At 50.3% G+C, this 10748-nt stretch overlaps 1 long non-coding RNA gene across 1 annotated transcript; it reads left to right on the forward strand.

Annotated features, from left to right (window-relative positions):
* Positions 1-8944: 8944 nt before the first annotated feature.
* On the forward strand, positions 8945-10360 carry LOC128349304 (uncharacterized). Its single transcript, XR_008318721.1, has 3 exons — positions 8945-9043; positions 9596-9658; positions 10274-10360. It is a non-coding gene; the product is annotated as an uncharacterized LOC128349304 (long non-coding RNA).
* Positions 10361-10748: the final 388 nt, after the last annotated feature.

A 10748-nucleotide genomic window follows, 5' to 3' on the forward strand; every position in this document is an offset into this window, starting at 1 on the left:
AGGAGCTCCTAAGATGAAGCAAGATTCAACTGCTTAAAAGTGTATGCCAGCCAATCTTAACAACATGTAGCCAACACACTACCCTGTTTCCCTGCTAAAATGAGGGAATTCCATCTCCTTGTTTTCCTGCAGCCAATACCCCACACAACTGAGAGTCCGTGGGGGGTGGGGGGTAGTTAGAGGGCTGGATGAGACCTGGGTGCAAATCTTTCTCTATGCAGCCCTAACGCTCACTGGGTGACCTTCGGCCACTACACACTCTCTCTCTCATCCTCATCCTCACCCTCCTTAAAGACTGTTGTCAGAATAAATGTGGGGAGGCAGAACTGTGTACACCATCCTGAAGGAAGGGCAGGATATCAGGGGCCTAAGAAAATACACATCTGTACACATGCCATCTACTGATTTATGTTGAGTATTAGCCAATGGAAGCATTACATGTGCTGTGCATGCCAAAACAGAAGGAAAAGTCACCTGTTTGCAATCAGGCCAAAGATATCTATTTCCCCCAAATGGGATTTCAAACTAGACAGCAGAGTGGCAGATGGTAGATTGAAATCCCAATTGAAATCCCAATTGGGATTTCAAACTAGACAGCAGAGTGGCAGATTTCAAACTAGACAGCAGAGTGGCAGACACGCCAACATTCCGTCTCACCCAGCACCGCCCAGCTCTGGCTGGCAGCAGTTTCCCTTTCCTCAAGCAATGACTCTTGGATCTTTTCCCGAGTTCCCTTTTCTTGATCTAAAATTGCCCCTTAAGCTTTGATGAGCCCTGTGGGGCACAGAAATAGAGTTTCAGGAACAGCATCTCAGATCTATTTCTGAAAGAGATGGAATCTCTTATGGAGGCAGAACCGGAACACCTGTGGGCAAGGTGGACTCAGAATTACCAGTAGATAAATTGGTTTCACAAACCTGTGAAGGAAAAGAATCCAAAGGGGGCAATTCACCCCAAACTGCCCAATGGAACTCCATGGAGCGGAATGTTCATGGACTCCAAGAGCAGTTTACAGGCAACCAGCTGGGCAGAGCTAATGGGACTCAGTATTCTGAGTAAACTTTCTTTCCCAGTTTATTAAGTCCCTTGAGAAAGAGAGAGGTGGGGATCCTTCGTCCTGCAATGAAGCTCGAAGGCTGACCCACCAAATGCCTATTGCAGGGGTTCCCAACCTGTAAAACTCCAGATGTTGCTGGACTACAACTCCCATCATCCTCAGCTTCAATTGATGGTGGCTGGGGATGATGGGAGTTGCAGTCTGGAGTCCCACAGGTTGGGAACCCCTCGCCTCGAGGATTCTTGCCTGGATGCACCCACATGGACACCATGGGGCATCATGGCTGGGGCCAGCATCTCCATCTTCCTCATCTTCACCTGGGCCTCCAAGACCAAGGAGGAGTGTGGGTGCACAGACGGCAAGTTGGAGGGCAGCACAATTGCTGACGTTGCACAACATCACAACTGATCAGGTGGTGGCGGCAGTTCTGTCAAAGCGTCAGCCTCCGGTTCCCATTTCCCGCCTTTGTAGAGCTTGAGCCCAAACGAGATGGCCTGAACTCTGCTCGGAAACTGGCCGGTTTCTTGTCTGCCCTCGAGAGTGTGCTACTTGTACACTTCATGTCTGGGGCCAGGAGTTCTGCGCAAGGGGTCGCGCAGATGCTTATGCCAAGTGGTGTTTACGGCTATTCGTTCATGGCCAAAGAGAAACTTCCTCCGTGCTTGCCCGGCATGGGGAAAGGGGGCAAAAGGGCAGTGCTTGGTTCCGCCAAGTGGCCTCAGGAGAGCTGGCTGTGGTGAGGTGGAAATGAACACAGCCCGAAGGTGCCCTGCTCACCAAGGCCACCTTGCAGCTTCTTCCCAGGTGCAGAGGCAGATTCTTGCCGGTCTGACTTGCATGTGCTCTGATGGCCAGAGAATACTGGACCCGGGGAATGAGCCAGCTTCTCTTTTGGGAAAAGCAGGCCAAGGAGAGGAATGGAATCAGACCAAAGCAATGTGTGGCTTCTGCATAGAGGAAGCGGTTGCTCAGTGTGCGGATCTCTCTTCTTATCAGAGAGGGTCAGTTTTCCTTGTCCAGCTCCTCATTAAGTTGCACCAACTGGGGCGTTTTGTGTGGTCATCATTAGCTCTCAACACTTTTTAGCAGACACCTCTTTGATGGCGGCCTGTCCCCTAACCTGGGAAAGCCTCACATCCTGAATTTCTGGTGCGTCCGTTGGGGCTGCTCTTAAAGACACAGGAGTGTGGCTAAGAAAAGCAGTTGGCCACCCTGAATGGCAGTGGCGTGCCCTGAGGGCAGCTGGTAGGCCTGTGGGTCCTCTGGGTTTCTACAAGGTTGCAGAAAAGTGAAACAGGATGGGGCCTAACCCTCGGGCTCCACTACTTTATCAAATGCAAATGCCCCCCCCCCCTCATGAGAGATGTTGGAGTGGTCACTCTTTCTTTCCCATGATGCCTCTTCTTAGGAGACACCAAGGCTCCAAGAGTAGCTTTCCTACCCCACTTCCAGCACCCCAGTCCACAGCCTCTGCTGCCAGCAGTCAGCATCTCTCCCCTCCCAGCTGTCTCTGCCTGGCCGGCTCCCATCCCCCCCTAGAACTGAGCTGAGAGTTCCGGCATCCATGGAGATGGAGAAACGCAAAAGATGCTCCAGAAGACAGTTGGCCAACTGCCTGCTTGCTGACCTGAAGCGAGATGGCCTTCTTCCTCTGGGTTTTGGCTTTGGCCATTGCAAGCCTCATTGTCTTGGTCTATATCTACCGGAAAAAGGGCCGTTCAAGGCGGAGGAGACAGGTAAGAAGGGTCGCGTTTTGCCAAGTGAACCCTGGGTGGTGGGTCAAAAGAGGTTTCTCCTAATTGTTTGTTCACTTGTTCTTTTCCTAAAATCACTCCGTGCTGGACATCGGCCAATGGCAAATCAAAGAATTTGTATCCATTTCTGCAGGGGTTTCGGGCTTTTTGTGTTGCTGCATTCTAATTAATGTCCCCTGCCTCCTGGAGGGTTTCCATCACTAGAAAGAAGCGCGCACCCCTTTTTTGTGGTACCATTTGTGCTTCTGAAGCTTTACTCTAGAACATTTTTCCGGTGTCCTCTCTTTTTTGATGCACTCTCTCTAAACTATCATCTGACATATGGATAACAAGGGTTTTCTCAACCAATTTCCTCAGAAGTCTTGAAACAGTGAAACTAGTGTCAGAATATATTGCTTGCCTCTGTCTTTGTAAATAACTTTTTTTTAAAAAAAAAAAGAGAGACAATGAACTGTTCTTGAGGCTTCTTGGTTCACTTTTTGTTTTAGCTTTTGCTTTGGATCCACCTCTTTCTGTTTTAAAAACCAAAGTGCCTAGCCATTCCTTGTGTTCTGTTTGGGACTGCTTTGTCTGACAAGCCTGCATTTAGCCATAGCTGCAGATTGTAGTCCCATGCCATTCTGCATGCAATTGGATCGTTTTAGTCAAGCATTTGGACATGTCTATCCCACTCCTCCTCTGCGGGGTCTGGTGTGGTCTACATGCTTATGGTTATCCTCACAACCACCCTGTGAGGTAGGCTGGGCTGAGAGCCAAGGTAGTGGCCCCGAAGCACCCAGTAAGTTTCATGGCTGAATGGGGATGGGAACTGGGGACTCCCCAATCCGCGGTCAAGACGGACACCTTACTAAGGTCTGCATGGATGTCTTTGTCACAATGTCCCTTTGAAAGGAAAGCCTTGGTTCTTGTACTTGTCTCTCCTGTTCACCTGCTACACAACGTTACATGTGTCCTGCAAGTTCTGATGTGGCAAAGACAGGGAGAGGAAGGTGGGGTTGCCTTTCTCTTCTTTCCCCAGCCCACTCCACCCTCCTGCAGTCTCTCTAGAAGGGCTCGAAGAGGAGGACGGGCTCCCTGGTTCTCACCTGACTCGTGTCGCAGGGGCATCCCCTCTTGGCGGTGGGGGCCTTTCTGTCCCTGCCTTCTGATACAGTAGAGGGGAGGGCATGGCATCCAGCGAGGACCTGAAGAACACGGCCTCGGGCAGGTCAGGACCTTGGAGATCTTCAGGCAGGGACAGTTGAACAGGAGGGGACACCAGAGCTGGAGTGGTGTTGCTCCAGCCATGTTGACAAGCCCACTGCAGGCTTTGATCTCTTGCCAGCTAGTTAGGGTGGTTGTGCAGCATCCTTCCAGGAAGTCTTTGCTGCTGCTCTGCATGGCAGCCACCATCTGAGGAAAGGCATGTTGCGTCCTCTGTGTTCCGAGCCTGTTCTCAACCTTTCTGTCTCAGGTACGAAAGAAGCGGCATGTCCGGGTGGACCATCGGCGTTTACCTAAGCGGCCCTCTAAAAAAACTGAACATCAGATGCCAGGACCTGTTTACGTAAGTTTTATGCAAGCGTCACATTCCCTCCAGCAGAAGAATGGGGGTCAGAACCCATGGGGGGTGGGCCGCATCCTTGGGCCATGGAGGGATGGAAGATCTTTCTCCCATTCCCCTTGTGCAAGGGGTCCCACTGAAGTGGGGCTGTCAGTTACTGAGGTTTGGGGACTTCCTAACACTGAGTCAGGGATAGGAGGACGGAAGCTATGCCTCCTCCCCCCACTTCTGGGCATCACAGCTGTGCCAGGGCACAGTAGGGAAAGCAACAGAAGGATGCTGTGGAGAGAGCCAATGATACATCTGGCACTGTCCATCTTGCATCAGTTGGTCCGAAGAGACCCCCTCAGTGGAAGACTTTCCAGGATGAAGTACTCCTCAGTCTTAGGCCAGCGATGGGGTCCATCCGTGCAGAGCATGTCTCTGCTCCTTGGGCTCATCCCAGGCCTACTTGCAGACTCTGGTGTAAGGCTTGTGATAAGAGCTTGTTTACCCCACAGACTTCGGTTGGATCAATCTTCACAGCCCTCCTACCCCGCCCCCACTCCCGAGCAAAATTTTTGTTTGGTTGTGTAAGCATTGCCACTGCAGGTCATGGAGCAATTCATACACTCTGAGTAAGACAGGTCTCTCTTTTCAAGACATGACAGAAATAGCTTGGGAAAGAACATGACGGATAGGGTGATCGAATATTCACCCATGCATTTATTAGATGGGATAAGATCATTCTCCAGAATGTTCTCTTCAGCTCTAATCAATGCATTGGTCAGTATTCTTTTCTAAGTCGGCACTTGTGATCCTTTCAGGGCAGTCTTTCCAAATCGTGACCAAATGGGTCGGCTGGTGGGGTAGTGTATGCAGGCACCGTGAGTAAAGGATGCACCTTGAAGTATAGCTCAGCCCCCAGATGCTGGTGCAGGCCTGTGTTAAGGGCCCTATTCAAGAAGACAACACTTGTGTGCACCTTGTGAAGTTTCAATGGATAACACACCACAGAGCTGTAATCATGGCTATTAGTTGGTGAGACAAGCTCCCAGACTCTTTCAGGAGCTCTGCACCCTCCCAAGAGCCAATCACATACCAGTCAAAAACCTCATCAGAGAAGAGGGAAAGGAATGCATGGGAGGTGTGTGCAGACTCTGACAGTGTCATCCTACCCAGTACTTTCCCGGAGCATAGGAGCAAAGTTGGAGGAAATGCCTTCAGAGTATCAGGAGGAATCCAGACCTCAGAGCAGTGACTTTGACTCTGTTCTAAGCAGGGGCCATTGGGGCAGAAACCCTTCAGCCTGAGAGCCATTCCCCACTGTGATGACCTTGGCATGGCCCTTTTCTTTTCTCAGTGCTGGGATGGCCCTTTCAGCGAGAAGGAGCCCTCTCGGAAGAGCTCTCTGGGAAGACTGAAGTTCCAGCATGCCTGCCAACATAGAACAGGGGCTCAAGGGGGTTCCTTTTTCCTTGGGGGAGCACACACACACACATAAACACTCTGGCCTGTGCAGATGGCAGCACTGCACATTGGGTATGGTCATCCACACGTATGGGTCCTGGGCCCTTGTGCCACGTCGTTCCACCAGTGCTCTCATGCTGCTCTGAATGTCAGCCACCATCTGAAGAAATGCAGTTCCAGCCCTCCGGGTACCGAGCCTGTGCCCAACCTTTCTCTTGCAGGTGGAACAGCCTTGGCTTACAGAGTGTCTGTCAGAGGGTGACTGCTACTTTAAATGTGGAAAATGGCGTAAAGAAAAACCTGCCCACCACAGGAGGAGACCTCTCAGCGTACGTTCTATGAAATCTTACCTTCCTTACAGAAGAGGGATGGGGGCCAGAACCCGAGGGAGGGGGGCTGCATCTGGCACTGTCCGTCTAGCATCAGTTGGTTCGCATGTCCTCCCACCCTGGAAGCCTTGTCAGGCTAAGGTGATCTTCTGCCTTAGGCCAGATCTAGGGACGGTCAGTGCAGTAGTCCCATGATCATTCCTGTGACTTAGCTGAGATTTCAGAAGTGGGTCTGTGTCCTTTTCTTGATTTCTTTTAGAAGTTGAGACAAAGTCAAGATGATACAGGGACTCAAGGGGATTTCTTCTCCCTTAAGAGAGCACATACACACCGCCTGGTGGGTCAGGGCTAGACAAGCACATGGGGGTCAATGGGGCCGTACACAAAAGATGCTTCCTGACTGCCTCAGGAAGCTCTGGCGGGGGGGTGGGGTGGCAAATTATGGCAGGAAGATCAGGACCTTGGGTTGCTCCAGGCAGGGACCATTGAACCAGATGGAGAGACCAGAGCAGGGTAGAGGTTGCCTCAGCAATGTGGACAAGCCCACAGCAGGCTTAGATGACTTGCTGGCTAGTTAGGGTGGCTGTCTAGCAAAGCAGTTTTGCGTTTGTGCAGCATCTTTCCAGCAGCGCTCTGCTGCTGCTCCGGATGGCAGCCACAGTCTGAGATCATGCATCTTCATCCCTCCGGGTACTGAGTCTGTGCTGAACCTTTCTGTTGCAGGTCCAAGATCTTTTGCTCACTATAGGAATGGGTGGATTTCTCCCGGAGCATGAGCGCTGGCTGCAAGAATTTCTCTGTGGCACGATGAGACCTATGCTGGTACGTATTATGCATTCCCTACGGAAGAGGAATGGGGGTAACAACCCAAGGGATGGCCCGCATCCTCAGGATAGGGTGGGAGTGCTAAATCTGCCACCCATTCCACTGGTGCCAGGGGGACCGGTAAAGTGGGGCTATCGGGGTCCAAATATGAGTACTTTTTATGGGACAGGGAAGTTAATCAGAAGAGAATCCCACCTCTCCTTTTCACCCTGGGGGGCTTCACACTGCTGTGCATTACAGCCAAAGCTGCACACAGACCCAAGAAACAATTTGCTAGGGTTGGAGCTAGACTGACACATTGGGGTGATGGGGAGTGCCACGGAAGAAAAGGCAGCTGAGCAAGATTCTAGCAGGCAAATCAGCACCTTGGATAGCTCTGGGCAGGGACAGTTGCACTGGAGGGAAAAACGGGATCAGGGTAGACCTTGCTTCAGCAGTCTTGACAAGTCCACTGCAGGCTTCGATCTCTGGCTGGCTAGCACAACAGTTTTACCATATACTGAGTGGCAGTATACCGTTGGTCCATCTAGCTCAGTATTGTCTACACAGAGTGGCAGCGGCTTCTCCAAAGCTGATTGTTCAGCATCATTCTAGTAGCACTCTGCGGTTCTGGATGCCAGCCACCTCCTGCGGAAATGCATTTTTGGTCCTCGCGGTACTGAGCCTGTGCTGAACCTTTCTGCCTCAGATCCAAGAGCCTCAGCTTGCCCCAAGACTGGGTAGATCTTGCCATGGGAGTGAGCATCATCTAAGAAATCTGAACATCTCATGCCAACACCTACAGTGGGTATTCGAAAGAATCACCCCCTTTGATAGACCTTCAATTCTGGTTCCCTTACATCCTGAAATGAAAACACAAAGAAAATTCCCTTCACCAGCTGTACTTATCCAATGCAACCTAAAACATCCAACTGAGAAACATCACAATTACAGTCCAGAAGAAGTGTCAGAAATAAAAAACAAGAATTACTGAGATTGAAAAAGGATCAATCCCCCCCCCCATGTCAATATTTTGTTGAACCACCTTTTGCTTTAATAACAGCCTTGAGTCTGTTGGGATACTTCTCTATCAACCTTAAACATCTAGACGGAGCAATATTTGCCCACTCCTCCCTACAGAACTGTTCAAGTTCAAAAGGTGATCCTTTTTCAATCTCAATAATTCTTGTTTTTTATTTCTGACACTTTTTCTGGACTGTAATTGTGATGTTTTTCAATTATATGTTATAGGTTGCATTGGATAAGTACAGCTGGTGAAGGGAATTTTCTTTGTGTTTTCATTTCAGGATTTAAGGGAACCAGAATTTAGAGAATTTAGAGAACCAGAACCAGAATTTAAGGTCTATCAAAGGGGGTGATTCTTTCCAATACCCACTGTAAGACCCAAGAAGTGCTCGGCATTTGAGTTCTAAATCTCTCAAATTCTGCCACATCTCTGACAATACCACCTTGCTTTTGTATTTCCTTCTGTGCTATGCTCTTGATTGGTGAATCTTGAAAACAGCCTCCACTGCAAACTCCAGCCCTGTCCACCACCAAGGCCGAACGGACCCGACCCTACTTTGTGGTAAGCACCCTCCCTTTCCAGGGAATCCTGGGCTCTCTACTCCTGAGGGATGGAGTTTGGCATCTCTCTCTCTCTCTCTCTCTCTCTCTCTCTCTCTCTCTCTCTCTCTCTCTCTCTCTCTCTCTCTCTCTCTCATATCCCCCTATTTCTCCAGCAGTTCTGGGGACACCTATCTATCACTCTCACGTTTCCAATGCTTCTTTATCTTCTCATTCTGTACTGCAAGATCATCTTCATCTTGCTATCCTCTTCACTTTCCATACATGTAGAGATCTCTAGTTGCTTCAGTTTCCAGGTTTCAAGGGTTGTTGCAGTGGTGGTGGTGGAGATGATGAGAACAACAACGAAGAATTACATGTGTAAACCTGACTCTGACTTGGCTGGCAAATGGCTCTTTTGTTCCCCCAGGAGACAGACCCTAACCACCCCAATCTGTCCTGTGGCCCTAACCGGAGAGCAGTGCACTTACAGCAGGTGGGCCGAGCAAAAGTCCTGAGGCGCTTCCGCAAGCTGGCTGAGGTGAGGAAATCAGAAATACACAGACCCCCACTGAGAACCAAGAGCAATGGGGCAAGTTTTTCCCTGCGCTCAGCCCCTTTGCTGAATTGTATGGCTTGGCTAAGGCAGAATTCAGGGGGTCTTGGCCTGGGTGCCGTTGGAACTGGGTGTGGGCAGGAGGAGATTGGGGCCCCCCTCCATACTCTCCCAGTCCCAGCACAAAAGCACCACCTCCACCCTGTGGGAAGCACTGCCCCTCCAGAACGGGTGTGCCTAGACTGGGTAGAGTACTAGCAGCTTCTCCTTTTCCAAGCCAACATGGCCATCCTCATGTTCCACCATGGCCTGGGAAGCTCACGGCTCCCTGGTAGATCCCCGTAGACCCTCTTCACACCTTTCTTCCTGCCCTTGAATCCATCCAGGAGAACGTATCTCCAGTTTGTATATGAGACCCAAGAAGTGCTCGGCCTTTGAGTGATTAATCTTTCAAATTCTGCCAAATCTCTGAGAATATCACCTTGTTTTTGTATTTCCTTCTGTACTGTGCTCTTGATTGGTGAATCTTGAAACCAGCCTCCACTGGAAACTCCAGCCCTGTCCACCAGCAGGACCGACCCAACCCGTCCCTACTTTGTGGTAAGCAACCTCCCTTTCCAGGGAATCCTGGGCACTCTAGTTCTTGGGGGCAGAATTTGGCATCTCTCCCTCCCTCCCTCTCTCTTTCTCAGAAGAAATGCCACAGACCTCATCTGCCCACATGTTTGAAGTATAGCCCCCTATTTCTCAACCAGTATTGGAGACACTTATTTATCTCTCAAACGTTTTCAATGCCTCTCTATCTTCCCATTCTCTACTGCAAGATCTGGCTTAGCTTCAAACTTCCTTCCTCTTCAGTTTCCATACATGCAGGGGATCTCTGGTTGCTTCTGTTTCTGGGTTTCAAGTGCTCCTGCAGTTATGAGGATGATTGATTTCATGTATATAACAGACTAGGAACATAGGAAGCTGCCATATACGGAGTCAGGCCATTGGTCCATCTTGCTCAGAAATTATCTACACAGACTTTCAGCAACTTCTCCAAGGTTGCAGGCAGGAATCTTTCTCAGCCCTACCTTGGAGATGCCAGGGAAGGAACTTGGAACCTAGATGCTCTTCCCAGAGCAGCATTCTCTTCCCCGGAGGGGAATATCTTACAGTGCCCAAACTTCTAGTCTCTGTCTTGGTTGACGAATGGCTCTTTTATTCCACCAGGCTCCCCAAAACCAACAGGTCTGCCTTACCTGTGGCCTCGACCCCACAACAACATTTTTTAAAAAGAAAGGGAGGTTCGAGACATTGAAACGCTTCCGTAAGATGAATGAGGTGAGGAAATCAGAAGTAAACGGAGTACCAAGTTCTCTGGGACAAGCTTTTCCCTGCGCTCTGCCTCTTTGTGGAAGCATGTGGGTTGTCTAAGGCAGGCCCCAGAAGGGCCTTGGCAGTCTGGATAGTGGGGAGGAGGTGAGAGCTGGTCTGGTGGGCGCCTCAGGGACATCTTGCCCCCTTGGAAGAGGACAGCAGCTCCTTCCAAGCAAAAGTGCAGATTACTCCATTTTCAAAGTCTGCATGCCTTGGTGAAGACCAGGGAGTAGGTGTGGAGGAAGAGCCTCTTGGGAAGTGTCGCCTCGGTGTGCAGCAGCTGTGAAAAGGACAATTTCCATGCAAAGGTTCACCAGGAAGGGGACTG

The sequence above is a fragment of the Hemicordylus capensis genome, chromosome 3 (genome assembly GCF_027244095.1).
Source record: "Hemicordylus capensis ecotype Gifberg chromosome 3, rHemCap1.1.pri, whole genome shotgun sequence".
NCBI lineage: Eukaryota > Metazoa > Chordata > Lepidosauria > Squamata > Cordylidae > Hemicordylus > Hemicordylus capensis.